A 6,064-nucleotide genomic window follows, 5' to 3' on the forward strand; every position below is an offset into this window, starting at 1 on the left:
GCGTGGCTGACTCTTAACTTTTATAAAGAATATCTCTTTGGATTTGAGACTTTAGTCTTTGCAACTTTACAGATCTTCTTTATGCACCAAGAGCTTGTAACACTCCAAAGAGAAAGGAAAAATTTAAATCGCATCATATGACCCCTTTAAGATCAGGTTATGCATCCTCAAGCGTTATTATGATAGTATCTGGAAAATGTATGTGGTCTGCAACTTGTTTGCCATTATATTTGTGGTCTGTTATTAACGTTAAACTAAAACCATAAAAAAATCCTTACTTGATAGAAAATACACATTAGCTAAAATAAACTTTTATTTCAGCTAGTTGCCAAGGCACCATTTCTTATTTTTAGTTTGTTTTTGAGTTATTAAAATAACTAAAACTAAATACATTTTAATTAAAAAAATTATTTAAAAAAACTGTATAAGTAGACATTAAAAAACAGTAAAAAAAAAAAAAAAAAAACTTTAACTAGAATTGAAATGAAAATATTAAAATAAAATCTTATTCAAAATATTAACAAAAAACTATTATTGTATATCAATGATAATAAAATAACACTGGTCTTTAAAATGAATGGTTAGAGTCTGGTACTCAATTTTAATGACAAATGCTCATTTGCCCCATGTACTGCACTTACACCCTCTAGTGGACAAATGATCAACACTGTCTGATCTCCCATCAGTGATATGTGCTCATTAAAATAAAACTGCTTGAGAAATTTGACCCAAATGGCTAAAATGTAAGGTTGTGTTAGGATGAGGACAACATGAAAAATATTGCACATTTCATCGTTGGATAGTTCATAACAACAATTGAAATAAAGCACATGCACTGCAGCTTAAACTACTTAAATGTATTTTAAAGAAAAGGCGATTTGTTTGAGAACAATTGAGTCTCAAGCGGCTCAAATTCACAAAGAACATTTAGCAAAGTCTTTCTGGATCTGTATTTTTGCAGGTTTGTGTGTGGGCACAGCAGGGCAAGGGTCATGGAACTAACTAATAATGCGAAGAGACTGTTAAATACACCCACATGTATTTGAGACTTTATGCAAAAACCTTTGTAAAGTTAGTGTTACAGGGTTTGAAAACTGTGGCACTGTTTTAACACACACACTGCAACACCTTTCATCATTTTATTTATTGACACTTACAAACATACAAGTGTCCATTATGCCAAACTATTTTTTATTTAAGGAAGCATTTCTAATAAGGGGGAAATTCTTGTAATATTAAATATTTGCTGTTTTATTACACAGAGTAAATATGACTAAAATTATGCAGACATTGCAGGTAAACAGCCACAGCTAATCTTCTTATGAAATGATGTGACCGCTGTCTGAGCGCATTAATATTGTGAAATTGTGTAATATGGGTAATGTCAGAAGAATTGTGAAATCCATCCTCTATGAAATGGTGCCTTTGGCTGCATAAAGTCTGCACAGTAATTCTCAATAGCTTATACAGTGCAAGAGTGTATGAAAACATGAAGCAATTGGTCTCACTTGATGAAGCTATTCAGCTTCAAAAACACTCAATGATATAACAAAAATAAGCCACAGGAATAGTTCACACAAAAATGAAAATTTACTTAAAATGTACTCTTCCTCAGGCCATTCAAAATGTAGATGAGTTTGTTTCTTCATATGAACAGATTTGGAGAAATTTAGCATTACACTCTTGCTCACAAATAGATCCTCTGCAGTGAATGGGTGCCGTCAGAATGAGAGTTCAAACGGCTGATAAAAACATTACAATATTTGTGTAGAACTGTTTTGGCCCGTTTTCACTTGTAAATGGTGCTTAATCTGTGCATATTTCTCTCCTGATTCAGACAAGATGACTTTTTCATTGAAGAAAGCAGTAGAGGACTAATATTTTGTCCGAAAGCAACAGTTTAAAGTTAAAAACATCTTAATTATGGATTTGTTTATTACAAACACATGTTATTTATTCACTTCAGAACTGATGGACTAGGTGTCCGTCCCCAACACAAAAACAGAACTGTGCACTTTATGAGTCAGAGAGAGATGCAAGTCAGGGGGATTTCATTAAGACACGAATGGACTCCTGAGCAAAGGTTATATTCCTCCCCACAGCTACATGTACTGACAGGTATGCAATGATGAACAGGAATTTACATGGCTGAGAATTACAGTATATGCATTTTTTTTTGCGTTTAATGTCAAGGTGATTTTTGACACCCCTAGTCTCCTGTCACTCTTCCACTAAAGGGCCAAGGTTTTCTGTGAACTCTGAAGTCTGAGGTTTCAAAACATTATTATTATAAAAGGAAACACATGGAAACTCTGTGTGATGTGAACTGTAAGAAACAGAGCATCTAGGCATTCTTGATGTGAAGATGGTGTTTACTGTTGTGAGAAAGTACTTTGGTCTTTTTAATAGATTTAATAGATCGCCTATTTAGTGTATTTGCAATGATTTAATGAAAATTTAATTAATTATTAGGGTGTGCAACAAATGCTATCAATGTTTAAATACTTATATATAAATATGTTTTCTTGTTACAGTAATGACTGTATTTTGCATTGCATGAGAATTTGGGTGTAAATTCGCTTAATTGTTCTGAAAACAATGTTCTAAATGTTATTTTCCCCTAAAAATTTCCCCATTTTTGGGGTAAAATGTGTCCTGGACACCTCTTTATGAGATTCGCCAACCCATATGTTGGGCTGCATCCAAGGGGGCGAGCACTGAGATTAATTTTAGTTTGAATCTGAATTTGTATTCCACAGGCAATGTAGTGAACTTACTCGAATGTGCACAATGTTGAAGTAAATTCACTACATTGCCTGTGGAATACAAACTGTAATTTAAACACCATCAGTATTCTTTAACCCTGACTCTGCTGTACTCCTGGACCTCCAGTAGGGCTGCATGATAAATCGCATGCGATATTTAACGCGCATCTTATCAGTAAAGCCGGTTCTGTAATCAGCGGTAATTCTCCATCACCTGCGGGCTTTCACGTTGAGCAGCATTAACTACACAGAGCCGTTGTTGGGGAAGTCATGGCCTAATGGTTAGAGAGTCGGACTCATAACCCAAAAGGTTGTGGGTTCGAGTCTCGTACCGGCAGGGATTGTAGGTGGGGGGAGTGAATGTACAGCCCCGGGCGCCGCAGCATAAATAGCTGCCCACTGCTCCGGGTGTGTGTTCACGGTGTGTGTGTGTTCACTGCTGTGTGTGTGCACTTTGGATGGGTAAATGCAGAGCACTAATTCCGAATATGGGTCACCATACTTGGCCACATGTCACGTCACGGCACTTGTTCACTGATGAGCTGCGCAAAACCACGTTCATATTCGCGCGATTTTTTGCGCAGCTCGTCAGTGAACAACGGCTCTGTGTAGTTAATGCTGCTCAATGTGAAAGCCCGCAGGTGATAGAGATTTACCGCTGATTACAGAACCGGCTTTCTGACAAGATGCGCATTAAATATCGCATGCGATTTATCGTGCAGCCCTAACCTCCAGTTAGTTAAATATTCCGTTTACATATTCAAGTGTTCCTGAGGCTGGTATGTCCTTGATTTATCCAGTGGAAAAGTACAGATAATCAGAATTAATTTCAAAAAACAAATTCATTTCTCATGCCAAAGCTCCATTCATTCTGACTGAATCACTGTATATTGGTTTGATGGTCAGGTTCATTTATTCACTTCAATTTAACATGCTTCATCTCTCTTATCAGCAGTGCAGTACTGTTAGATTAACTGATAAATTTAGCTCTTGTTTTTTCCCTGGGTTTCCTGAGAAGGCACCAAATGGAGTCAGATGTATTGATAAATGATTATCTGCTGGAGTGTGAACCAAGCACGATGTGAAACAGCCTGGTCTAGAACTTTTCATGAAGTCACTGAAGCAGGTGATGAGGTGTGAAAAAAATCTAAATATCCTGTGGGAATACACTCATCACATATACGCTCAAACTCAATTATTCACTTCATATAAGTTTCTGTAGTTTTTTTTCTTGTCATTTCATGCATTGTAACACGTTTCTCTCCTCAAGGTTTCACAATGAAAGACTTGTGGCAAAAAAAATATATATATGCAAGTTACCCTGGATACTGCATGGAATGAGAGAACAGATATTTTTCTGTCTCAAGATCAGAAAATGACTACAGTTCTGCAAGGACATGTCTTTATCACAGCGAGCCTGTGCAAAATCAAGTGATTACAAATCACTTCCATGAAAGAGATCAAACAAAATTATTTATTTTGTTATTAACACAAACCATCTGGTGTATAAATTATTAAATTGCAAAAAACATAAAAAGGTTTTAATGTAAAAGCATGAACATAATCTTTCCCAGTCCCTCTCTACCCCATCCCCCAAAAAATGCACGTCACGTTAATTGATGGACTGGAGTTGTGTGGATTACTTGTGGATTATTGTAATGTTCCCTTCCGAGGGAACTTAGAACTGCATCCTCTAGAGGTCGCTATGGGGAACGCCTTCAGCGTGACCGGTGTCTGAAGCATGCATCTAAACACAACAATAACATTGGCCGGCGACAGCCTGTGACGTCATCACCCGACACGACCACAGTATAAAAGGGCGCCAGGTGAACACATCATCCTCTTCTTCTTCTTCAAGGACTGTTTTGTTTGAAGCGTGCATTTCCGGTAAAAGTGATTATTCTTCTTTACCATGGCGAGCACTAGTAAGGCGTTTAAGAAGTGTGTGGATCCATGTCCTCGTTATTTGACACCTGATGACACACGATCTTTGCGTCTTTTGTTTGGGCGAAGACCACACGCACGGTGTCTTTGAGGAGGCATTTTGCGTGCACTGTGAGCGTTTTCCTATGAAAAAGCTCCGCTCTCGTTAGTCTTTCTTTTCGAGGAAAGAGGGACAGCCATCAGCTCCCCGTGGTTCAGGACCCTCCGCTGCTGAGGCATGGAGGAAAATGAGCTTGTGGGGATCGCAGATGGACCTGGCTGATGAGTTGAAAAAGGGTCTTTCCCTTTCGGGCTCATCAGTCATGGACGAGAGTGAGCTGCTGGAAGACGATGCTATCTCTTTTACACCGTCTGATCCAGCGGCTAGTGCTCTGCTGGTTCCAAACCAGGATGAGCAGGAGATGTCAGATGAGGATGAAGAAGTCGAGACTGAGTCTTCCCAATCCTCCTGCCCCGAGTATGATGAGCTGCTTGAGGTTATAGATCGCGCCATGGCGAGGCATGACTTGCCGTGGAAGTGGGCCAAGAAAGTGACACCTCGAGGCCACCTCGACGAATGTTTTCTTTCTAGCCATAGCCCTCCAGCTCAGGTGAGCCTTCCATTTCTTCCCGATCTCTATGTGGAGATCGAGAAGGCTTAGAAAAATCCATTCTTGTCTCGCATCCATAGATTCCAACATACTAATTATGCCAACATCGAGGGATGCGTGAGAATGGTTATGAGAAGATGCCCCCTGTTGAAGAGACACTGGCCTGCTATCTCTCTATGGGGGAGACATCTTCTCTTAAGGCTCCCTCCCTGCCGTCCAAACCCCTTCAGGATACATCTCATTTGAATGGCAGGGCATACGCGGCAGCAGGTCAGGCTGCAGCCTCGTTGCATACCATGGCAGTGCTTCAGGCTTATCAGGCTGATCTGCTGAAAGACCTGGATAAGGGTCAGGGTCTATCCCCTGATGAGATGGCTGACTTGCGTCGCACCACAGATCTTGCTCTCCGTGCCACTAAGCAGGTGCCATTGGCAGATCCATGGCAGCCATGGAGGTTACGGAGAGACATCTGTGGGTGAATCTGGCGGATATCGGATCAAAAGAGAAAGGCTTTCTTCTTGATGTGCCAGTTTCCCCTTCTGAGCTTTTCAGCACTTCCGTCGAGATGGTGGTCGAAAAGTTTAAAGGGGTCATATGATGCTGCTAAAAAGAACATTATTTTGTGTATTTGGTGTAATGAAATGTGTTTATGCGGTTTAAAGTTCAAAAAACACATTATTTTCCACATACTGTACATTATTGTTTCTCCTCTATGCCCCGCCTTTTTGAAACGCGTCGATTTTTACAAAGCTCATCGGTCTGAAA

This window comes from Sinocyclocheilus anshuiensis, unplaced genomic scaffold (genome assembly GCF_001515605.1).
Source record: "Sinocyclocheilus anshuiensis isolate Anshui unplaced genomic scaffold, SAMN03320099.WGS_v1.1 scaffold80, whole genome shotgun sequence".
Taxonomy (NCBI): Eukaryota; Metazoa; Chordata; class Actinopteri; order Cypriniformes; family Cyprinidae; genus Sinocyclocheilus; species Sinocyclocheilus anshuiensis.